The sequence below is a fragment of the Sinohyriopsis cumingii genome, chromosome 6, assembly GCF_028554795.1.
Source record: "Sinohyriopsis cumingii isolate HCF-2022 chromosome 6, ASM2855479v2, whole genome shotgun sequence".
Classification (NCBI taxonomy): domain Eukaryota; kingdom Metazoa; phylum Mollusca; class Bivalvia; order Unionida; family Unionidae; genus Sinohyriopsis; species Sinohyriopsis cumingii.
The window spans coordinates 54483209-54510930 of NC_142966.1; the positions used below are offsets into that span (position 1 = coordinate 54483209).

General features: G+C 34.4%; 1 protein-coding gene across 1 annotated transcript in view; it reads right to left on the minus strand.

Annotated features, from left to right (window-relative positions):
• LOC149796957 (teneurin-m-like) overlaps positions 1-23860 on the minus strand; it is a 432723-nt gene extending 408863 nt beyond the window's left edge. The window contains exon 1 of the mRNA XM_089961631.1: positions 23559-23860. The gene's annotated coding sequence lies outside the window, so the exon portion shown is untranslated. The remainder of the gene's footprint in view (positions 1-23558) is intronic.
• Positions 23861-27722: the final 3862 nt, after the last annotated feature.

Here is a 27722-nt window from a genome sequence, read left to right on the forward strand (position 1 = left end):
CTAAGAACTGCATTACTGTACCAAAATTAAAGCTATTTTAAACCATTCAGAGGTAACCTTATGAATATTGTCCCAACCTTTGTAATTATACTTGGTCAAAATAAAATGCACATTAATGTAATTATCCTGAATTATATTAGATTGATAATCATTTAAAAATGAATAAAACCAATTACATGCATAAATAAAATTTTAAATTTGAACTGCTTTGATATAAAATCTTATCTATTTGGTTTCAAAAATAAAGTAAATGTTAATCAAAAGAATAAAACCCTTTGTTATTCAATCATATTCCTTATAAATGAATAAAATCGTCCTTACTGAATGTTTCCCACATTCTATGCATTTAGTGAGATACGACTTCCCCTTCTTTAAAAAAATTCATGTATGTTTAATTAAAAAATTATCAAACTAAATAAATAAAGCAACCTAACAATCCAAGATGCATCTTGGTTACAATCCACATGAAGAAAATATAAATGTGCCATCAAAATAACATTTCAGATTACCAATGTTAAAGAAATTTTATTGTTATCTTGTATTATAAGGAAAACACTCATGACTCCTTGGATATTATGGATGAAAGAATTCAATGGCAAATTTTGGTAAATTTAAGCAGCCAATTTTTATGAAAGGAAAGTTCTCCAACTGCACGTGTATTGATGTTACCACACGCACCATCAGTCATACAGACAATAGAATAACACTCTTCAGGACATTGTGGAAAAAATGTCACACAAATTAGGAGTCATGTGCCAGCCCTCAATTCCATGTCATTGTACTAATGGGTAGCAAGGCTAAAACCAAATCTGAGGTGTCTGTCACATACCAGGGAAAGTTTTAATTGTAATCAATATTGCAATTGGTGTCAAATTTAGCCAGTTTGGACTGGTGATCTATTGTTTGTGGAGAGTCTGGCTGAACACAAAAACAAAGGTCAACCAGCAGGCCAACTTGGGTCAGCTAACATTTATCAAAATTGCAGATCTGTTTGGTTGATTAATTTCCGGGAGTTTGTCTTCTGGTCAACCTTTTCATTTTTAGTTGACAGAACAAGAAAAATAAAAGGAAATGTCAAGATGACATGTATCAGGGTCATTACAGCAAAACCAATTTACCTCAAACCTTTCTCAAACAGTAAAACTGCATTTCATTTTTTGTAAATCGAGAGGGGGGATTTGTAACGAGTTAATAAAATCTAGTAATTTTTTCTGATAACCCAAAATGTTACTGTAACAGTTTGTTATAAACCTTTATCTGTGACGTTACATATTTTTTCTTTTTCTCGCATTACTTTTCCTGAAAACTGAAACATGGACTTGTATACACAAATGTTATTTTTCTTTACTTTTCATTACATATTCCAGCATTTTACTGACTGGAGATTACATGTGATAGATGAAAGTAATATGCCATATATACTAGCTTATAAGTCGAATCCAACTACAAACTATACAGACCCAGATTTTCCATCGCATGATGCACCAGAAAATCTGATCTTTGTTCCTTGAAGTTTGACTTGACTTATGCATGAGTGTATATGGTGGGCATTCAATGATTTGTATTCAAATTTGTTTGGTTTGGTCCACAACTGTAAAACAGCTTTTTCAACAGTTATAAAGTATGTCAAAAATTTCTTTCATACTTCATGTAGGAGTATGACTGCAACATTTTCTACTGCTCCGGTTGCCTATTGGTTAGAGTCCACCTCGAATGTGGGAGGTTGTGCGTTCAATCCCCGGTCGAGTCATACCAAAGACTTACAAAAATGGTACTAACAGCTGCATCGTTTGGTGCTCAGCATTAAGTGGTTAGTGTTACGACTGGTCAGCCTGGTGTCAGGATAATGTGACTGGGTGGGACATCATGCTACATGTCTGTAGCATGATGCCCCAGTGCTAGACATCACTATAGACTGTCACACTGCATACATTGTAACGACCTGACTGAAAAATTGTTAAAGCTACGTTAAAAATCCAAATCACACACACACACAAGCAACATTTTCTTCTTGGTTAAGACTTGAATAGCTTAATTTATGAGAATTTATCAAGTTTCCAACATGCCCATTGCAAAATCCTGAGTAAGACATCGAGATTTTAGTTTTAATCCATTTAAATTTAATAATTTTTTTTAACCAATTAGTTCAAAGGCCAATTCAATTACCCACTGAAACCATGGGATGAGCTATTGAATCCCTGTCACAGCCATGGCTGAAATTGTAGCTCTGTCACTTCTTCACTTCACAATTTAAATTTATTACAGACTGCTCTATTGTCCTGATATTTAAGTTCTCCAAACCTCTCCAAAAGGCTGAGTGCTGGACTTGGTATCAAGATGCTATAAAATATTTTAAGTGCTGATATTAAGTGTTCTTAGTGACACAGAACATAATACAGCTAATCCCCTGTGCTGCTACAGATGTCTGTGTAAGGAAAATTAAATTACAGTATTTGCATCTGATTCACCAGATTTGGTTAGAAAGTCTGTGAGAATTCATTTCAAAGAAAAACTAAATGAAAGTAACATATTCTTCTCAGAGTACTAGAAAATGTTAATGTCATCAATAACAGATACACCATCTGGAAATATTTCAAACAGAAAAATGTAATTTTACCTTGGTATAAATGATATGATGATGATGTATGTATATATATATATATATATATATATATATATATATATATATATATATATATATATATATAGAGAGAGAGAGAGAGAGAGAGAGAGAGATATATTATATATGTGTGTGTGTGTGTGTGTGTGTGTGTACATCTACCTGTAAAGACTGAGCATGGAGGTTTCTCTTAAACATACTTAAGATCCTCCATACCTCTGAACACCACACTTGTTGTTTTTAAAGATGTTTTCATCATCTAAGAATAACTGCATTTAAATGTATGACCTCCACAAAAGTTGGCACAAGTTTAACCTTCCTCTGATATGCATGTGGAAAAAAGTATCAACAGAAACAGGTACTCACCGTGGTAGAGATACATGGACGTTGACAGGTTATGAAATGGTGATATGGTGACATTGTGCAAATTTAAGAAATTGCAATGACTGACCCTACGCCTATGTTGATTAGTCATCAACAGATCAAAAGAAAAGTGGCGACAAATATCGGAAAGAATTATGAAAATACCACACATTCAAATGCAGAAGCTATCTCATATTTTCTAACTTTTGTATTATACTGGCAGCATCAAGAAAATAAATGCAACATATAGATCCCTATTTCAGTTTTAAAAAATTCTTCTTAACTCTTCAAAAATAAATTATAGTTTAGAAATGGTACAGGACTCCACCATATCTTCAAGCATATCAAGCCATGTTCTCCAACACAAATCTATAAAGCAAAGGTTTGAGAAGATTTGTTTCCAGTTCAACTTTCAGTACTGTATGAAAGGGGGGGGGGATGACACACACTTTTGTTTTTACCCTCTCTATTTTTGTTTACCCTGATGATTGCCTAAATTGCCTTCTAAACCCTTTAGTCAACGTTCAGAAGCTTTTTGATTAATTCATCACTTGCAATATGCTTGGAAAAATGCACAGTAGCTATTCATTAATCTTCCCATGCACTTTATAACCTGTCATGCAGATTTCTTCCTTACTATGAATAAGGAAAATAATGGCCATTTTATATTTGATCACATTATGTGATTATACACTGCACAAAACAGATCTTTTTACTAAAAATGACCATGCGGTCAAGGCACTTGCCTATTAGTGACTGATCAGTTCCTTCTGTAATAGCAAACCAGTCAGTATTCAAGGCATGTAATGAAGTAATTATGGATAACTATACATTCATTTTAAATTTGGGGAATTTTGCTGGAGCAAATTTTACTTAAGAAACAATTTTTAATATGCATTATAATGTCCTACAAAGAGCTTAAAAATTGACATTCTCCCTAGCTGACCTTAACTCGATAACGTTGAAGATTTCTGTCAATTTTTGCCTAAAAAGGGAACAAGAAATGCATTTTTAGGGTAACTTCTGAATACATCCAAATACATCTGCTTCCAAAACTTTCATTTAATTGGATGCCTAGTTGCATTAAAGATGTTCTGGATTGGCTATTTTGTTAACGCATGAGCAGAAGTGTACAATTCTGACATTTTTTCCTCTTTTGTGCTTATTCCACCCATCATTTTTATGTCCAGGCCACCTTTTACTTCAACTCTGACAAACTTAACCTACATTTTGCAAAGGTTCACCTTTCTATGTGCAGTCTGGATAGGTCTGCTTTTGATTTCAGGCCAAAAAGGTATAAAGTAATGACATAAGTTCTGATTCCAACAACCGATAATTTTGGCCCAAGACAATTCTGGTCTTCCTGCTGTATTTTGTAATTTAAGTAGAAATTATACATTTGATATCAATGTACAGCTACATCTAATTTTCTGAAATAGCACACAATTTGGTGTATCATAAATGCTGTTGACAGTACAGAGCTCAGAAGAAGAGAATAACCTCATGTGTAAATGTTGTATGCAGGGTTAATGAATTAAATTGTATTAAACAAAACCAGGTGTCCTGATACCAAAAATAGACCCAAATCCCAATGTAAAAAAAATGGACACAGTCCAATAATAAAACATTTGGCAATCATGCAGATTTCTATATTCTGGCAGTTCACTCCTAGAAGTTTCATTCCCAATTGATCCAATATTTGTCCAAAACTGACAAGTCTGCATTCAACCAAGGAAAAGAATACAAAAATCATAAAAAGAACATAACTGTGACCCATTAAGTTAATTAGCACCATGACTATACATTCAAGGAATAATTGGTTTCTCAAATAAGACAAGGTTGTAAAAACTAATTTAGAGACCAATATGACAAATCAACTAACTACAGTTATTTAAGTACTGGAATAAAGGTTTGCCAACACATTTTCACTAAATTCACATCAATGCTGTCATTGTATTCCTTAGTAAGCAACCTTTATGAAACTAATTTGAGCTTATACAGAAATCTACTTGAGCTTTGCAGTACATCACATTTAAGTTTGAAAGATAAAAAGATTATGTGTAATTTTAAATGACCCAGGTTGCTTCGTGGTCCCTCCGTCCCCCCACCAGTCAGGTAAGCACTCCGCTTTTGTGCACACCTTTGTGGTTAATTAAATCTTTTATTATATTCAATGCAGAAACTGCTTATACTCACATAGATTGAAACAAAATGTTTCATATTTGTATATTTGTGAAAATTATCCATTATATATGTGTGGGTATGTCTCAATGATTCACCAACTGAATAACAGCCATCATCCCCATCTATCTGATGAGGGTGGAAAAGTCCGAAAATAATCTACTTGAAATTCCATGAAAAAATTTGAATTTTTATTTCACTTTGTATAATATTTGTTGGTAAGAAACAGAAGATGTTGATTGGCCAACAAAGTTTTTAGCCTTTATCAGGTGGCTAAGTAATGATCCCCCCCCCCCTTGCAATATAATGCTTTACTTAAAGGTCACTGGATACCTATATTGTACAAACATGTGATATTATAGTCATAAACAAAATGTTTTTGTTATGCATGCACACCATAAAAATGTTTAATCACACTTTAAAAAATGCTTTTTAAAATGAAAAAAATTATTTGGCAATCTCCTAAAACAATCGGTAGTTTCTGCTTGACAAAAATGGATACAACATACATTTATACCTTCTATTCAACCTAGCCATTCAAGTGTTTAATTTCCCTACATAAATCAATTGTGCTTTTGTACAGCAAATATAGTGCAGTGTGTTGCATATGGATGTAGTCAATTCATTGCTTAAACTAACTGACAGGATATCAAATGCAAAGGTTATTTTATTACAAAGCAAGCCAACCCCAGAAACTGACTTTGGATTCTTTTAAGTGTGCCAATTTTGTATAAAGTCGGCAGACATAAGGAAGCCAACTTTGATTCCTTTGGATTCTTTTAAGTGTGCAGATTTCTTTTTTTTTTTTTTACCAAGTCAGCCCACATATGGAAGCCAGCATCGATTCCTTTTTACCTGTATTAACAGGAATTTTGAAAATAAAATGAAACAATGGAACAATTTTGAAAGCAACACAATCTAGTGCATCATGCACGCTTATCAATATAAGGCTGAACAGTAAATTAGTTTTCTAAGTTTCATCTAACTATTCCCTATCCAGAATTTATAGTTTTATTTCTCAACAAGAAGCATGTACTTTGCCTTGTGGGGATAAATGTTCGTCATTTCCGGTTGGCATTTCTAAGGTGGGAAATCAAAGCTAAGGAGAAGTAACAGCATTATATACTTCTATTTTGAGTAATTAAATTATTATTTTTTCTTTACACTTGATAAAAAATTTTAAAATCTTTTTGTGAAAGTATAACTACATTTAATCATGTAATGCAAATCTGATGTAAAGGGGAAAATGTCAGAGTATGGCCAGTGACCTTTAATAAAACTGATACATATTTTTTTGTATTAATAAAATCAAGTTAAATATTTACCTACATTTTCTGTTTGAATACTAGAATGTTTTAACTGTGTTATTAAAATATTCCTATTTTTTTTTACAGCAAATTAAGTCCACAAGAAAAGAAATTTGCATCAATTGTGAAATATCTATTTAACAAGTGCAAACATTTTTAAGACTGAAACCCTTCCATTCTGTGTTGAATGCTAAACACGAGTAATTAAGAAAATGTGACACTTGACCTTTTGAAAAGTGTGATATGAAAGTATTCTTTGGAAGAACTAGGGTAGCCTGCACCCCAAGTAAGCAGTCCAGTCCCCTAACCAATCAGCCACTCATTGCATCTCCTGTCTTCACTAGTTGCTTCTAACTACATGAAGCATGGGCAGGCACAGCAATCCTATTTAATATCTATGGGCCTGAAGGATTCACTCCTAGTATCTTTATCAGACAACTTCACCTCAATTTAACTTGCCTTTTTATATTAGTCATCTCTCTAGAATGCAAAGAACATTTTTACTACATAACAACAGTTTGCAGAAGATCACACCAACTTAACACAGCAATTAAAACTTCTAAGAATGTATGATTCATTGTTTCATGAGAAAACTGTTAGGCAAATCTGTTACCTTTTCTCAGTAATCATATGACTGATCTTGATTTCACAATTCATTCAAATGCTTGGCCTCCAGGAAATTTTGAGCGATTAAATTTATGTGCATGATGTGATCATTTTCAAAGGTATCATTACATTACCATTTTTATCAAAGGTATCATTATATTATAATGTGGGGAAAATTCACATCTACCTAACCATAGTTAAACTTGTATCAACAGCCAGTTCAATTCCAAGAAAAAGCTAAAACAAATTCCACACTTCAATACCTATACTACACTGAAAATTGACTTTGCAAAAACCTTTCATGTAAAGGACACCTTCATAAAGACAACATCTATGGGTCCCTTCTACTCATACATTTATGATAATTTTTAATGCATACACAAAGAAAACCAGTCCATAAGGCCATATCTTTATACAGGCTTTAAGGTCCTTTATAAGCAGATTTGATTTTCTTTTTTCCACTCCCTGAAAACTTTCATCAAATACAAACATACACCGCATATTGTTACTTATTTACATCCACACTGGCTTATCATAATGGGGGGGGGGGGGCAACACACACACACACTAAAATGCTTTATACGGAACAGATTGTGCACATCTGAAGTGTCAGAATTGCTTTTCGTTTGATTTCTTCCATTAAGTACTATCTGTAATGCGAACAATGTGTCCTATAGGACCTTCATACGATATTATTATTTGTCATTTCTGGTGCACAATTCAACCATTGTTGTTTTTAATTCTCAAGTTTACCATCAAAAAGCTAGGCCTTGACGAGGCTGCCAAACAAAATATGGTGAACAATTTACAGATGGTATTATCGTACAAATTTATGTTACAGTATGTGTAAAAAAAAATATAAGAAACAAATTCTGCTTTGATGCCAGGCCCCCAACACAGCTAATGTATGGTACCTAACATTGATTGTAAAATGGCTGTTCATGTGGTGTGTTGCCAATGAATCAGTCAGATTACTGTCCAGCCAATCTTGCAACAGAATGATGGATTATCTCTAATCTGAATTAGTGTGATAAAGCAAGGCTGGTCATCAGTGGTCAATCAGTCAGTCCAGTATGCCCAGACCGTATAATTCTTTGTGTGGGAAATGTGCCATACTCCTACCAGTCTGCTGATTCATACAGCTATTTCTACTTTACACCTACATCATGGAGCTCAACACATGCAGTATAACGATGTCCAGTGTCCAGCAGCAATGTGAAAAAAATGCATACTGAAAAAAATGCTATCCTTTTAGGTCTACTGCATGCTTTTAAACAAACAGTTACCAGCAGTGAGCAGTGGCAATTATGAAATAAAAACAGATAAGATTCCTTGGTATTATAGGAAAAACGGTACAGCAATTGTAAAAGATAAGTTGTTGTTGTTGTAGGGTTTAATGCCATTTTTCAGCACAAGATAGGCTATACATGGCGGCCAGTGTAAATGGTGGAGGACGAACCCAGGAAACCCCCGGAAAGAACCACCAACCCACGAGAAGCTACTGGCAAGCTTTCTCACATAACCACATTAGCCGAATCCGAGACTCGAACTCACGCAGACAGAGGTGAGATGGCAGTGATCCGTAACAGTGAGCACTTTAGACCACTCGGGGCCCCCGTAAAAGATAAGTCTGAGTAAAGTACATTAACAAGAAATGATATATGTTGTATGGACCCAAATAAAATGTTACACATAACTCCTTTGAGATTTAGAAATGTATGTCTATTATGAACAATATCATTAACTTCCTGCCATGTGAACAGAAACTAGTAAATGATGTATGCAATGTCATCCATGTGAATATATTACATGTACAGAATGCTGATAAGGACAAGTTTTAATTTCATTTGAATATTAACTGATTAGGGGAAAAAATATGTTTCCTATTTCACTCATTTTAAAATTAGGGTAAGTATATATAATGTACTAAACGCTTCAAGTACTGGGCAAGTCAGATCAATTAGAGGCACAAATCAATATCATAATTTATTTTTTTTTTTTTTTTTTTACTCTGGGGGGAGGGAGTGCAGGATCAGCAATGGATAGTCAGCAGACCAGAAAAATATTTTGGCCTTGTGAATAAAATAAGTTCTAATGGTATCTGCGAAAATATTAATTTACTTTGAACAGGAAAAGTTCTAATGCATTTGTACATTTTATGCACTCCCTTAATTAGAGAAAAGTCTATGGAGTACAAGAATATTAACTTCAGATGAGCAACGGTAAACAAATGAACAGACGGACATACAGACCTTCTCCATCTTTCAGGGGTCAGGTTAAGCATTACCACACTTGTCAGTTTTGAACAAAATGGTGTCTGGAAAAAAATGGCCCAGATATTTCTCTTAATAAGTACATGTGTATTAACAACAATTTACATGTATCACTGATATTATTACCAAGTATAAATAATTGAAATGTATCATGTCTACCCGGCCTGCATGTTCAGCACTCCTCTAAAGCAGCGAGGCATGGACCACCTATGCGAGCCACGAGAGGAAATTCAACAGCTTCCCCAATGAGATGCCTGCTGTGCAATCTGCAGATCTAGTGGCAGGACAAAGTACTCAACACAGAGGTGCTGGCTCGGCCACATCAGGAGAATGGACCCAGGCCACATTCCCAAGGACCTGCTATACGGTGAGCTAGCAGAAGGCACACGACTCACTGGACGGCCATGTCTGTGTTACAAAGATGTCTGCAAGAAGGACATGAAGATGGCCAACATCAACATCAATGACTGGGTGAGCTGTGCTGATAACCGCTCTGACTGGCGTCTTGCTGTCAGACAAGGCGTTCAGAAAGCCGAGAAAGCGAGAAACACAAACCTCACTGCAAAGTGAGCCAGGATGACGGCAAAACAACAACAGCCTCAACAAGCATCGACGTTCAACTGCAGCAAGTAAAACAGAGACTGTCACTCTATGGTCGGACTCTTCAGCCACTCACAAAGGTGCAGAAAGGACACCCAACCAGAAGCTACGCCATCTTCTAAGAAGGAGGGACCCCGAGTGGCCGAGTGGTCTAAAGCATTCTCCGTTACAAATCACTGCCATCTCACCCCTGTCTGCGTGGGTTCGAGTCTTGGTGTTTCTTTCCAGGGTTTTCCCGGGTTCTTCCTCCACCATTAATACTGGCCGCCATGTATAGCTTATCGTGTGCTGAAAAATGGCATTAAACCCTACAACAACAACAACAACAACTCGAAGGACGGATGCCGATGACATATCTGTCAGACATATCACTAAATACAACTCAATGTCTGATGCAAGAGAAACATAACAACTTATTATACAACAGGGTGCTGACTCATAAATATGAATTCCATCACAAGCATTCCCAGCACCTGACAATATACACAGTATCAAGAAAAATTCAAAGGTCACTAGAGAATTGAAATTTGGTCAGTAACCTGTTTTTGTTGTGGTTGAGTTTTTTTTTTAAATGCATGTTGATGAAATAGGATCCAAGATATCATAGCTGTAACCCAACCCCCCCCCCAAAAAAAAATAATGCTAAAAAAATTAAATTCACTCAAGAATATAATTTGTCTGGAACAAAACCAAACAGCCATCATTAGGGCTTCCTGAGCACTTGCCACTCTGTTGATTGGATGGAGCTAAAAGAAATTCATCCAATCAGATTTATGGTTACCTTTACTAGGAAGATAACTGGGAATAGACATAAAAGCCTTGGGTGGACCCAGATGACTGAGTGGTCCAAGGCACTCACCTTTACAGACCACTCACATATCTCACCTCTGTCCAGAGTTCAACTCTGGGCTCAATCAATGAGGATTAGTGATAAAGCTTTCCAGTAGCTTCCTATGGACTGGCAGTTCTTCCAGCTTGGTCTTCACAGATTCTTCCTTCACTAAATATACTGGCCACCATGCATAACATATCATATGCTGAAAAATGGTCTTAAAACCCAACAAAACAAAACAAAACCATGACCTCTTTAGGCAACAATTCATGCCACATGTAATTTCTCAATTTTAAATCTTACATAACACATTTATCTTTCAAGTTAGGCATCATGGAAGTCCTCATACTGAAAATCTAGCCCGTCAAGTAACAAGCAGTAAGTCTTCATCCACAGGAAGGAATTCAAAACAGTTTTGGCTAGGTATAGTACTTACACCAAGGGTGCATACATATCTATGTGAATTGACAAGGCTTGGCTTGTACAACAGTATGTTTTCCAAACGAATTGGGTATCCCTGATACTAAGACCATCTTTATTGTATAATAACGAGTGTAAACGATAGAAAACAGGCACAAGACATACATACTTGCTTATTAGTCCAACTACAAACAGCATAGATTCTGATCTACCACAGCATATTGAATTGGCTGATCATGGTCTATGTTGTTTGATCTACTTATCAGAATTAACAAACTGCGAAGACCCACATCTGCCAGAACATTGTCTCTGCAGTTTGCAGTTTGATATATGTTTTAAAATAAACATACGGGTAGTTTTGCAACATTGTATATACTGGATATCTTACTTTATAAGATGAACTGCTGAAAATGGATTATAAATGGATAAAAAATGCTGGATATATAAATGTAACATTTTTAACCACACTTTAGGACACACTTTGTGAAACATCTTTTTTAGTATGAAGTGAGAAATCTGTTTAATTTCATAGGTCTGTGACCACATATAAAGGAACATTTTTTGGGGTGTAAATTACAATCTTTTGTCTCATCTAATGTTGAAGTGTTATCTTTGTATCTTGGGGTGGGGTGGGGGTGGGGGTGGGGGGGTGGCCCATGATGGGGGGGGGGGGCTAAATTCCCATAAATTCTCATCAAACATGGTAAATTTTTATTTAGGTGGGGTACCAGAATTAAGTCTTATGGGGGAGTGGGGCATTGCAAGATCAATTGCTACACTACTGCCAAACTATTTTTTGTATATCCGTGCTCTGTCATTTCTAACACATACTGGTGTGAATATGGCATCTATATGAGTTGCCATGAGAGGCAAGCACTGAGGGCCATGATTGATAATACTCATCAGTGTTCACAATTATCTTTTCCACCACACTGTGATGGGTAAAAGGTCATGACCCCATATACAGAACCACAACTTGTGGGGATGTATTCACACAATTCTATGGGGATGGATGTCATGATTAGGCTCCATTATTAAATCCAAAGAGTCCCCACCTTCCATTAACTTTAGAAAGATTTAATTTCCAAGAAGAACATTCCCAAATTCTTCTGCAACAAAAGCTACTGGCATGAAGCATGCCACTTTAATGTTAAAATCAAAGTACTGGTGATACTGTACAGCTTTAGAAAATGAAAATGATACGACATGGTCGATTGCTGTTTTGTATGATTGTACAATTGTACAATGTTGTATGCATTTCTGAAGTGCTCTGATGCATGTGTGGTTTGGTTTGGCTTTGTGCATGTAATACCATTTTTCAGTAGATGATACACTCGCCCAATGAAACATTATCACTTTAATCTCATCTATACAATATAGGTCAAACCCAATATGCTTTGGTGCATAATGGCCTTACAGAAACCATTATACACACACACACACAGATATATATATATATATATATATATATATATATATATATATATATATATATATATATATATATATACACACACACACATACATACATACATACAGTGTGATGCCACTATAGCAACGCTCTGTTATAACATGAATTCAGATTTAACACAGTCGTGGTGTGGATCCCAAAATAACATATACATGTATTATTTCCATACATGAAAAAAAATTAATCTTTATTAAAAGTACCAAAAAAACCAAAAAGTTTATCATTTTGGGAAGAGATCACATACAAATAATACAAGATGATCATGGCATGGCTCCTGAAATTTTAAATGTCTTTTTCTTGTACACAAAAAAGTAGTTTTTTCTTCTTAAAAGTACAAAAAATAATTTGTAAAAAGTTTATTCTGGGATGGTGTAGGGCTTCGCCAATGTCGCAAACTTGGAGTTTGTTTCCTTATTGGCAGCAAAATATACTATCTGGTGGTTTTTTTATGGCGACTTTGTTGGCTGTTTAAACTTGTATATACAACCATTGGTTTGGAGTGGAGAAATTCAGAGGCCCCATAAAAGGAAGCCGCAAACTGGATATTATAATACATTAAAATTTATCTATTGTTACACAAACAAAATCTTTGTTCATATTGACAAACCATCTAAACAGTGCCATGTTATACCATAATCTGCTTATCTTGACATCTAGCACGAGTACTGTATGTTGTGAGATATCCGCTTTTTTGGTGTTGACATTTCTGGTAACGGAGATCAACTGGATGAGGCATTATCTCATAATCTACCTTTCATCAGATTTTCAGCCACTCACTAGGAATTAATATATTTACACAGACTGACATTTGTATGTGGATGGTAAGTAAAATTCCTCTTCTTTTCACTCAAGAATTAAATCCTTCAAAACACTCACATTTTCTGTAATAATCCCTGTCATCAGTCCGCTGACCCTGTTAAATTTCTGATGCATGCATGGAAGGCAGCAACATGCTGCTACCACAAATGTAAAAGAAAAAAAAACACAAAAAAACACTCATCTTACTTATTGGTTTATTCAAAAGGCAGGATGCAACAGTAACTAGAATAGACCAAACGACAACCGATTCCCTTTTAAAAATGTTGTTGTTGTTATTGTTGTTGTAGGGTTTAATGCCATTTTTCAGCACATGATAGGCTATACATGGCGGCCAGTATTAATGGTGAAGGAAGAACTCGGGAAATCCCCGGAAAGAACCACCGACCCTCGAGAAGCTACTGGCAAGTTTTAAAAATGTATCCATATAAAAAAGTTTACTGAAATTTCAAAGGAAACAGATTACCTCTGAAGCACCGATTGTTATGAAAACGTACTCAGCAAATGGGAAAACAAACCAGTCTCAATCATGCAATACAATTATTTGATGTTGCCACCACAATAAGAAATGGGCATTTGTTTGGTTCTCCAGAGCTCTCCTTTAGTGGTGACTTCAATGTCGCATGCACCCTTCAGCAAAGAAAGTAGACTACAATCTTCAATAAAAACAAAGAACTTTTCTTCAAAGTCAGTACCAAACTTAAATAAAAGTAAAGGAATCTGATGGATTTTTCCATTTTCCAACATGACTGGAACACGTTAACTGTGCTGTGAAAGTTTCCTTTTCACAGGGAAAAAGTTTATGGTTATGAATGCTACCAATAGCAGCCTAAAATGCAAACAAACTTTTGCTGACTTGGGATGTAAAGAAAAGTAAATGTGCTTCATCATTAGTTATGTGATTGTGCAATGTTTTTCCACTATGACCTGTGACAAAAATTTTGAATATTTTAAATCTCTGTGTGCATATTTTCGATGGAATCACTTGTATTGTGGATTCAATGTATATGATGAGATTCGCGGGCGAGTACACAGTGTTGATACTCTATTCATGCTATACATTAGATATGTATATATAAACAGTATTCACGTATATGTACCAATTTGTGGTTCTCTAAATAAAGTAAACTATTATACATGTCTTCTCTGTTTTCACTACAGGTGTATTTCTCATTTAATATGCATTGATTTAAGATGGTAACTGTGCTGATGAAGCACATATTTTACCGCCAGCATTTCCTACCCCCCTCCCATGCAAATTGTTTGGGAATGCATCATTATTTACTTCAACTAACTGACCTGGTTGCTTATAACATGGTTCAGTCTATAGCACGGTTTGGTTCTATGGCTCCCAACTAACGTGCTTTAGTGGGGTCACACTGTATATATAATACATGCTGTCAAGTGACCACTACATGAGAAGATACTGTTTTTAAGTGCAACTTGCAACTAAACTGAGCAGGAACAACACACAGGCAAGTCCTGAAATAGAAAGGAACCTTAAGTGCAGCTTATTTATTATGGTCACTGTTAGAAAGAGCTTATACAAGTATGCGGACAATGTTTTAGAAACATGCTGTTTTGCCTCAACATGGTAGTCACAAACACTAGTCAAACCAAACTGGTATCATAAACCATACACTTGGGGTGAAATAATAAAACCTGTGTCATGTATCAGTATGATTCATGATATTGATACAGATTATCAACATTATGGACTTTTCATTTTTAGAAGGTCTGTCTGTGTTAGGGTGGTGCTATTTTATATATGGTGATATCTTGGTTGTATTTCCAGCATGCAGATTACAGATCAACCTTGCTGAGGTCATTTCAGGCTGCTCCATTTGATCAGATGCATGACTTGTTTTGGTCACCACCACACCCTTTGTTTTGCACTGCATAAATGCTATAAAATTATCTTATTTCAAGTCTTCAATTAACAGAAGAAATATTGCATTTCCTCCTACAAGGAAAATCTTATCTACAGAAAAGGTGTTAGTATGGGAGTGGATATCACCAAATCCATCACACTGTACTTACTGCAAATCAAAAACAACAGCCATGGCCACATGCACTCATGAAAAAGGAAATTATTTAACACATACTTGCCTTATACAAATTAAGACAAGGTGACTGTAACTCATGTGAATTAGAATCTGCTCCCCGGCCAATTCTGAGCTAAAACGTTTGTTTTATCCTGTTGTCACATTCAGTTGCTGATCGCCTTTGTCCAAGTACTTTACATATTATTTAATAGCCACTTTTGTGCAAAGCTGATCTTTTGCTTTGTATCTATTTCTACCGACTTTTGATGCAATGCTTCATGTGTGTCATGTGATGAATAAGTTAGAGTTCTGATTGGTGGTTATTATTTTAGCCTGGACTCAAACAAAACTAACCAACAATCAGAACTGAATGTAATCTATTTCACCATGTGACCCATGGGAACATTCTGCAAGGTTAAAATAATTGGCATGAAATTGGCAGGGTGGGGGGCAGATTTCAAACCAAGTGAATTAGTCCGCTTTTGCTAATTTGTAGAAGGTGAGTGGGTGTTGTCAACAACAGTATTTTAAACTAACAGAATGGAGTGCATTTACCTGTGACAGCTGTCTGAGATAAATTCTCAATTTAAAGAATAAAAAAGTAAACAACTAATAATTTTTCAAACTGGGTGTTACGTTTGCTAAGCCCCAGCTATAGTCATGTATAAGCTATAAGCTACCTATCTTGGGTATATTACCACAGCCTTGTGTTTCATCTCTAAAGATTGCTGTGGGTGTTGAACTCTTACACAAGGTTACCATGACCAGCCAGAGACTGGAAACTTTAGTTGGCAAAGGAACCGGTTGTGTCACTTACCAAAGGCTTGCCGTTATCACACCTATATGTTAATGGTTAGTTCAAGGATCAAATGAAAGTCCATGGGGTGAACAGGGCATGTTCTTATCTGTCCCCATGTTGACAGACAGTGAGAGGGACATTGTCAGCTAAGTTTGATTGGATTGGTCCACAGCAATATCCGATCAAAAATTGAGATAGAGGGTGTGATTATAATTTAAACCTGAATGATACCTTCTAAACTCGTAAGATTAATTCAATATTCTCCTGAAAGGAATGCAGATCAATAGAATTTACTCCAAGAAAAGAAGCCACTCATGATCTGGCAGCAGAACTTAGAGATAAATTCTAAGGAAAGACAAAGCTTCGAAAAATTCAGTAAGTTATTTGCTCGATTTTTTAAGAACATTACGGCATCATAATTGTAATTATTTGTAGTATGTACGCATAATTACTATGATCGTTTAATATGCAGAATTACCTTTGTAGTGTTTCATTTACATGCGTATTTGAGAAATGGGCTTGAACCTTATGTAGAGAATTATTAGATACAAGGTGGAATTATGTAGACTGCTTAGCTTGTGGTCAGAATTAATTTTGTAATTCGCTATTAGGTTACTTTGTAGTAAACCAGTGCATTTATTAATGCGTTATGCTAGAATTTACATATGCTTGAATTGTGAATTTGGAAAATGGTTGAAGTATGAAAATTAGTTACTATGGACATATGCATGTGTCAGAGTATGGATATTTGAATATTTGCATACTCTGGATGAGTTGTAAGGTAAAGAAATGTGTGTGATCATTGTGATATTGTTTAGTATAACGGGATTAGGAATATGTACAGATGTGATGGAATTTATTGATGTATGTATAAGAAGTAATTGATACTGTGCTGTATTATGACGTTTGTTTTACCATACAAGAACGTATGGGTATTTTGAAGTGAACGAATGTATGACTAAAGAAATTTAGTAGCCGTTATCTGATGATAGGCTGTGTGTAGTGTGAGATGAGAGGGCTAAGGAAAAAGATTGTACCATCCTTGTGTTTTCACAGGAAGCTTTTTAGGGGACAGAGAACTTCTGGTTCCATTTAGTCCCAAATTTTCAAGAGTTGGAGACAGAATTGGGACTGTAGCTGAGACAGTCGAAGTCGACAGAAGTGTAGTCATGGAGGAGAAAGTGGAAGAGAAGGAGAAGGAGTCTAGAGACAGTCGAGGAGGAGGAGGAGAAGGAATCTGGAGAAAAGTTAAGGGAGGAAGAGAAGGAACTGGGAGAAATAAGAGAGAGAAAGGATACAACAGATGAGTAGAAATACAAGGACAGGTGGAAATCAATCTCACACTGCTAATCAAGTGATGCAATAGGCTTATTAAAGGGTCAAAGGAGTGTAATTGTAAATTTGAGTCATCTGTTTATTGAATTGATAATAAATTGCTATTCATTGAATTTCAACCTTTTTGTATATTTAACTGTCTAACCAATGGCATTGCTGACTGGGGGCTCTATCTTTCACTAAATCTAACTTCCAACAAAATGGTACCCGAGTGGGACTTCTATAATAGGTTAAATAAAATAATAAAATAATGGGAGTACCCCATCCTAACCATATACTTCATCACACTGGTGAAGATTAAAGTAATTTGTATAGGGCAAGTATTATTTGTACCTATATATTTTTTTTACCCCTTGTATTATAATAATAATAATAATAATAGTAATTTATTTAGAGAAGGTAACTCAGTTACAAAACTAATCTACCTTGAGGCCTTTTATATGTTATGTACAATATGTACAGTACATACAACATGATGTGAAGAATCTGGCTTGACTCTAAATAATTAAGTGATTTAAAAAAATCAAAGTATCAAGCCTCACAGGAACACATAAACATATATAAAATATATTGTTGTTGTTGTTGTTGGGTTTAACGCCATTTTCCAGCACACGATAGGCTATACATGATGGCCAGTATTAATGGTGGAGGAAGAACCCAGGAAAACCCCAGAAAGAACCACTGACCCATGAGAAGCATATAGAATAAAGTATTAAATATCATCCTGCATTTAAAAATTCAACTGTGAAAATGATGGAAAATTACAATTTACAGGAAAGCTGGCAGTATTGATTGTACAAGAACTGTTCAATTGTCTAAAGATTTCATCCATTTGAGACACTGATTATGAAAAGAAGAAATACTTAGAAGCCTGCCTTATGTCACTGGGAATGTTGTTCCATACCAGTGGATCAGTATATTGAAACTTTTTTTAAACAATTCCTTCTTTGGCCTTGGTATAATGTAATTTGTACTTCTTATGGACCTTAAATTTGGAGTACCATCCGCATCTCTTTGGTGAAAGATATTGCTTAGATAGACAGGAATGGCTTTTCTGGATACTTTATACATCAATTTGGCCTTTCTAAGAAATATTCTTTCATGCATTCTTAAAATCTTCATATTATTCATTGCATCCTGGAAACTGTCTAGACATTGATCTAGAATTAAAACCCAAGCCCTCTTTTGGAGTCTTAAAAATGTTGTGTTTGAATTAGAGGTATTACCCCAAATTACATTACAATAGTCCAGATATGGCTGAATATAACTTTAATAAAAGATGACCCTATACTGAAGAGGAATGTATGTTTTGATTTTCCTCTGCCATCAGTAGCCAATTTTGATAAGAACTAACCTTTTTTGAAATGTGTTTAATGTGAATAGACCAAGTAAGATTGTTATCTATGAATACACCAAGAATTTTATCATGAGAGGTCATATTAAGGATCACGATGTCAAACAGGACCTGGAGTTTGTCACTATCTAGCCTTGCTTGTTTCTGTTGCATTGTAACTAGTAGGGCTTTTATTCTTCTTCTGTTTTTGTAATCATACTGTTTTCCTTGCACAATACTTGAAGTCTGTTGAGAGCATCTTGTGTTATTTTCAAGTACCGTTTTGGTTTTACCCATCTCAGACAGTGTTGTATCATCTGCATGGAGGTCAGTGGAAGAAACTGATGTTCCAATCTTAAGAGGTAAGTTGTTGATATATAGAATGAATAACAGAGGTCCAAGGATAGAGTCCTGTGGTACTCCACAATTAATATTTTTACTTTGAGAAAGTTGACCATTTAAAGATACTTCCTGCACTCTAATGGTTAAGTAAGAAATAAACCAGTTTAGGGAGTTTTCACTGCATTGATAGATTTTTAGTTTTTCAAGCAAAATTTCATGGTCTACAAGATCAAAAGCTTTACAAAAATCAACCATAATAGTGCCTACCATTTCTCCTTGATCTAATGCTTTCAGCCATATATCAATCAAAGGTACAAGTGCAGTTTCACAGGAGTGATTCTGTCGAAATCCAGACTGATTATCATGAATAAGATCATAAGTGTTAAAATAGTTGAGACAAGAATCATTTACGTGTATCAATATGGGTATCAATATGAAAAAAATCATTGATGCACTGATATATAAATTAAATGATTCATTCCTACAATACACTCATCATGATGTAATCAAGAAAAGGATATGAAAACAATTTGAAGCATCTACTATCATAGCTGTTGTTACAAGTTTTGTCGTTTCAATTTCATCTTTTCCAAAGTCATTTTGGTACATTTTTTTTAATTTAATTAAAGATTGGGGTCCCAAGTTTATTATTTTCTCATGTTAAGTTCAAACTGGTGTTGAGTGAAAATATTTTCAAACTATTTCATTTTCAAACTCAACAAGTACAGGTACTTGTACGTTTTCCATGTTGTCCATATTCACTAATGGTACTATGAAGTGAACAAGATATCTGCATGCCTAGAAATATCATCCTGGTTTTACTACTTGGAATAGAAAGTACAAATCAGATGCATTATTCAGCATGTTTGCAAAATTACTGTTACTTGTTATTTACTGAAAGGTTAACATTACAAACTGTGTAATAAAACAGTTGTCTGAATCATTCTAAACTGTTAATGGCTACCAGATGCCATGTTCAGCGTCATCATCATAATCCTTTGCATAAGAAACAATGATAGCATGTTCAACTACATTTCTGGAAAAATCCACTATTAGCTAGGGACCTTCCAGTTCTTATTATGTATTAATTCAAGGGAATTTTGTCTCTTAAAGTTCCCATTTATATATAAAAGCAGGTGTCTCACTGCCATGTATTTAAATTGGTCACCTTTTGACATTATCATTTTCACTAGAAATGTATCTACTTAACATGCCCAGTTGTAATGACACAATTTCAGATTATTTATCAATGTCTGACTGAAATATCTGGGAATAATTTCTGTATGACAGACTCACAGAGTAACTTGTTATTATCTATTTCTAATATAATGTGTGTATAGTAGAGGATATTTTCAAGTCACTAGCAGACGATTTTAGACATGGACCCACTGTAATCATAAATTAATCTGTGGAAAACCAGCTGACAGGGGTGCTCCAGAGAAAGCTGGAGTGAATTTTGCTTTAATTTTCCTTCTGAGGCATACTGAGACAAAATCAACAGGATTATTACTAATTAATAATACAGATACTGAAAGAAACCTACTTTCAACACTTGGACTGGACCAAAACAGGTTGGGCTATAAAGTTACAACTCTGCATATATCACACAAGTGTAGAGTTCCATTTCAAAAGGCAGTGTTCACACTACTTTTTTGACTGAAGTTTTTGCCACCCCTAGTTTGCTAAAATGGCAACACAACAGAAATACTGGCAATGCACCCTGAGAAGAAAATTAAATAGTATTACTGATCTGGTGGACAGCAAAATAATGAAGAAATAAAAATTCAGCAATTAAATCAATTATTTACATTACAACTTCTTTGCATTAGTATTTCAAAAAAGTAATGCTGATATATGGACAGAGTTAGTGGTAAGTTAAACAACTCCAAATATAAAAGCATCTTGTTCTTTTTTTCTATTAATTAATGAAGTGAGTATTCTTTTTTCTTTAATAAAATAACCCTTTGGAATACCATTATCTTCATTAAATTTAAGTCAGGAATCCCATATTCCACTCAAAAATTTGTTCATCTCCACGTTTCTTTCCAGATCTGTATTGCGCACTGAAAGCATAGTAGTACAGCAGAGATAAGAAGCCAATCTACTGTCATGACCAATATGGCAACGGTAAAGGAGTCACCCCTCATGTGTCATAAAAATTGCACACAACTTATTTGATCAGGCTTTGTTTGCAATCAATGAGAAATTGGTAGAAACGGAGTAACACTTATACCCAGGTCTGTATACAGTTCTTAAGAGTTAATTTAGTGCACGCACTCAATTTCTGTATGCAAAACTGCACTTTTATCATGAAGGCTGATGTTTTGTACATGGCAAGTACTACTAATGCACAATTCATGTACATTTTTGTGGGAATGGGAATGAAAAAGGGCACTGACAATCAGCCACTAAGTAATTTCATTTCTGTAAATTTATCATCCTCCAAATATTTAATATACTATTTGGACGTATCATTTTTAGTAGAGGACTTTTTCCGTTTCAAATTTTGACAAAGTTTAGGCATCTATGACAATGATGTTTTTCCCCAAACAGTAGTATAATCTATTTGACACCTTAAAAAAACGATATATACTACGCAAAAATTAAACTCAATAGCGAATGTGATGATGCAATATTTCAATTTCAAACATGTCAACAGCTAACTGTAACCAACATGTCCGCAGCCAGCTTGGCTTGCCAATCAAATTTGTACCTTTTATAAAGGTTTGGACAATTTTTAATGAACTCAAAAACATTCTACTATGAAAAGAAGTGGTTCAAACAACACATTTGTCTTCCAAATATAAAATGACAATTTTTTCTTTGCAAACAAAAAACATTAAATTTTTCATACAAAGGCAAAAATTCATAACAATTTAAACTGAAATGCAAGTACAAAAATATAATCCCTCCATTCCTGGCAATTAACATTCTATCACTTATGACTTAAAATCCCTCCATTCTTAGCGATTACCTTTCTATCCCTACCATTTAAGCCAATATATGAATATCACATAAAATAAATTAACTTCTGAATGCCTCATTTTTCACCCTTCCAAGTAAATACTCATTTATTCACTTGTCCCTGCTCTCTTTATAATCTATATTATTACTCTAACAGTACTCCCTCAATGTAAGGCCATTCATTTGAACGTCATTTCTGCTGACAGGCTCGTATGGTAACGGATCCCATTTTAAAATGAAGTGGTGAAATCAGGGCATTATAAATCCACTTGCATAATGCCCAGGACAAGCACAAATTTTGCTTTGACAAGCTTAAGTTTTGCAAGAGACTTGCTGCAGGCCAAACTTTTGCAATGCTTTATGTTATACATGTCTTGTATTCTGTGATCTTGTCACTGTACATAGATTAGCATTTTTAATAAGTATTTTATATTTACATTCATCTGTTTCATAAATGACCACAATTCTTTCACCTATCAATATTTTACTTCACCTGATACTGTCAAAGTCTCTCTATTCCATTCTGAAAACTTTAGTCATTGTCAAGATTAGTTATCACATTTTCTCACGCTGACATAATTTGAAAATTACTATCCAACTTTCACAAAAATGTGACTATAGTAGAAAGCTCAATAGTAGTATCCTGTAGGTCAGTGGTTCTTTCACAGAGTTTTCTCTGGTCCTTCCTCCACCAGATAAACTAGCTCACGCATATAGCCTATTATATGCTGAAAGAATCCCACATTTTATTTTTACCTTTTTTAACTGTTGTAGTAATATTATGTTGTCATATTTTGGGACCAACTCAAATCTCTCCCAAACACATTAAATTTTCCAGTTAGATTTCCCCAGGACAAACACTGTTTTTTAAATTATACAAAACCTCTCAAATTATATTTTTTATTTATCTTATTTTAAGGCAGTCTCAATATAAACTGGTCTACTATTTGCTTCCCACGGACATTAATTGGGCAGTGTTGTAAAAAGAAAACAGGCATACACCATCAAAGATATGTACTTAAAAAAGCAGGTTATATACGAACTATGAACTAAAAAGAGATTTTACCTGATACCAAATATTAATCTATTTATGCTGCCAGCAATTTCCCCTCCATGTGGCTGTAATGTTTAATCAAACTGAAATCACCTTGTAATTCAATCTATCTCACACCACAGCAACTAAGTATTCCCCTAACCAAATTCAATGCATACCTTTAAATCAGTTAAAGTGATAAGAAAAGCACTACAAACCTCTATAGCAATAGAATATTAAAACATCCAAACACTGGTGAAAAACAGCTCTCAATCCAAGTGATGAATCTTCACCAACAATAAAATGTGATCCCCACAAGCAGTCTTCCTATGATATACTAGTGAAATCCCAGTTCTGCATTGAGGACAACTTTGATAGCAGGCCCAATTGATATAGTGTGCTGTACAATCATCAAGGTAAACACACAAGACACTGCTCACTGCTATGGAGAGTCTGTCCTATTACCTGGGGTATCAAACAAAGGTATCAAGTGTCAGTGGTACACAAAGGTTGCTCACACATAGCCAAGTGCTTCAGATCAGGCCAATTCACTAAACTCTTTCTGTCTCCCGACACACACCTGTAAAATTGATGTGATTTACCTGTGAGGAAACATGGCATTAAAACAAGCCAGACTTCACCTCTCTGTGACTCAATAAAACTCCAAACCCATTAGTTTTTCTATAGTGCTTGCTTAAGTAGTGCTATTTTTGTTATCATATGTGATCGCACTTCTTGTATTATGTCTTTCACCCTGCCGAAAAAACTGCAGGTTACAATTTTCAAGAGGCAATGAAAATTCTTTAAATGCTTTAATGCGTATTATTATTTACAAAGAAAAAAACAGATCAAGGTTCAAATGGAGAATTTTAAATAATTATATTTCAGTTCAATACAAGGAAGTTGATATTTTAATTGTCCCTGATAACTTAGGACTTGTAATACATTTAGTTACAACTAACAAAGAATAAGTCCTTCCAAAATAACAATACATAACAGTACAGATGAAAATTAATACAATACTCTTTCGAAGACCAGTTGACAATGACAGCCATGGAGTATACTGTCTTTTAGTGAGACCACCTTTATAACGAAGTACATTATACATATAATTTCAATACATCGATAATCCTGGCCTTTAAAAAAAAAACTTTGTTATAATGAAGGGTCTTATAATCAGAGAGTGCATTTCAACTTTTCAAAGAAAAAAATGACTACAGATTCAGCACACAAATAATAACCTTTAGTCTGTGTGAATTTAAGCATGTTCAAATGGCACATCAGCACAATACTGGCTATATGGTACTGACAAACAGAGGATATATTTTAATCGAATACAGTAAATAATGCAAATAAAGAAACCAAATATATTGAGAAAATAATACAACAAGCATGATTCTGTTCAGAGAAAACTCGTATACAAGTTTATTGTAATTTTGACAAGCTATAATAACATATAAAAAAACATAAAAAAACAAAATTATAATCCTATCATAAAGAAGCTGATAGGATTTTTGATCAGACTTGCAATTTTATATGTAGAAAATTCAAATGGAATTCAAAGAATGGAAAGAGAAAGATGAAAATATAATTATGACAGCAACTACTTATATCTAAAATAAATGCTTTGGCAGCATAAATAAAATTCCAACAGAAACTAATTTGTTTAAAAAGTAAACAAATAACATCAAATTTTCATTCATTTTTTTCTTAAATTTCAAAATCATCTGTAAGTAAATAGCATTTAATTTTCTCCACCAGTAAACCATAGCATGATTAATGCAAAGGAACTTGGACAAGAGATAGGTTGAGCCCTTATCTGAATAAACAAACAAAATCCTACCTTTCTTTCCATCCCAAGATTCCTTCAGCATGAGAAATAATTTCATACCACACAATTTACACATCTGATAAAATATCTTTAAAAAATGTCAACACCTAAAAAGCCCAAGAGGACTCATAAGAAAGCTTGTATTTCAGTGATTATAGTATAAATATACTCCTGATAAAATCTGCTCCATTAATCTTCTTGTACTTCCAACCACCATTACCCAAAGGAAGTGCACAAACACACATGTGATTCATTTCCTTAAAGGTTATGGAGAAAATCTTCAAAACATAAATTTTTCATGCTTTTATTGAAAATTTGTTGATTATAAATCTGTTTCTCTGGTAAAATGTACGCCAACCATGTTCCCAAACTTTATCACCAAACTTAAAGTTAAGTTATCCAAAACTACCTACCGTGTTACCTTCCTTCACTGTAAGGTTTGGTTTACCATTATGTGTGATGTCAGTCTTAAAAGAGATGAACAGTCACTAATTCTAAAGTGTATTGGCCACATTGTCATTCAATAAATCATCATTTATTCTGTGCCGTACATGGTCACAACTTGTAATTAAAATGGGTAAATGGGGCTTTTATTTTCCTTTCTTAAATTTCTGAAAGAAAAATGATGCAAAACATATGGATCAACTAATTATATTGTGGAAAATCATAAAGTACAACAATGAAGTTCCCAAAAGAGGCCTTATGTCTACTGCTCACTTTCTTATTTTTTACAAGCATATTATAATGATTAAATCATCATAAATCCTTTAAAAATGCTGAAAATAAAAAGGATTTAGACATATCATTTAAGCCAGAATTTACAAAACTATGGGACCACTCGGTGGCCTAGTGGTTGGAGAGTCTGCCTTGGATGCTGGAGGTCATGGGTTTGATCCCCAGCTGAGTCATACCAAAGACTTATAAAAATGGTACTAACAGCTGTCTCACTTTGACACTTAGCATTAAGAGGTTAGTGTTAGGACTGGTCGGCCTCAGGACTCTCAGGATAATGTGACTGGGTGGGACATCATGCTACATGTCTGCGGCATGATGCCCCAGTGCTAGACATCACTATAAACTGCCACACTGCAGCCATCTTAGCGATAAGACTCAAAAATTGTTAAAGCTATGTTAAAAATCCAAATCACACACACACACAAAACTATGGTACATGGACTGCTGGTCAGCCATGCTCAAGTGGTCAACAACAAAAAACCTGAGAACCACTGATTTAAGCAATCATCATAGCAAAATGAGAGAGAGAGCAAAGATTTCAAAATTAGTTGACACCTGTCATAACTACAGAAATCTGAACTGAAATAAAATCTTCATTAAATGTTTGATTTGTTATTAATTTATTTTTGCTTGATTTATTATGGATTTATGATGGAAAAATAAGAGTAGCAAATATCAAGTAGAAAATAATGAAACTAGAATAAGGTATTACATTGAAAGTGGGTAGGTTTGCCATGTACCATTTAAATGAACTCAAGTTAACTTTTCCAGAGTTATAGTCAATAACTGTGATCAAAACATACGTATCCAATGTATTTGTTCAATGTGACTTATATAAATAATATAAACATTACAAAATATGCCAAGATCATGCTTCTGTATTCACAGTATTTTAATAAATTATTTACAACAACTGTCACAATTTGTTTTCATTATTTTTTTTCTTCTCAATTTAAGGATTACCATATTCACCATTGCTGTGTAGCATTTTGATCATTGTAAGTTTTTAAACTTTCACAGGATCGTATTTCATAACCTTTATGAATATCATACTTTTCAACATAATTATTTGCAAACAACAGAAATTTATCGTAACAAACAATATGGGGTATTTTAGGGATGAAAGATTCCAAAATAAATTTTTGAAGAAATCTGTTTCTGACTAATAAACAGTTGACCAAAACTGCACCTGGTTGCTTTTGACTTACTTCAGGCCCGGAGATCATAAAACTCCAAGCTTGAATAGAGATTGAGTTTTAATTTTCAGCCAATCTAGCACAATCTCATAAAAGTAAGGTTGTTTGTGATTGGCTAACACAAAATATCAGAAATTATTCCCTCCAGGTCTGGCCCCTTAAAGGGTATTATAGCACTACCTTTAACATCTAACAGTCTGGTTTAACACTCATGAAAAATCCAGATTTTCCATTTTTGAAAATATTTGGTTACCTCTTACTTTTACCACAGTTCCATGTTATTTTTGTTTCTTTATTAGAAATTCATGATTTATTTAAATAAAGCTTAGAAACCATTGAAATAAAATGATATGACACTTTTTTGGTGGAGTTAAAACAAAACATCATACAGTGTATTGTTTCTGAATTACATTCATCATTAAAGATCCATATGAAAAATAAAGTTAAAATCATCATTAAAGTTAATCATCATTCAGTAGCGTATGCTTATCATCAACACGTCTCTCACTCAAACAATAGATGCAAAAGACTTGGATTATTTATTAATAGATACAGTGCCCCGTCTTTGGACCTGAAAAACATTCCACTTTCTTGGTGTGAGAAAACATAAAAACATCATA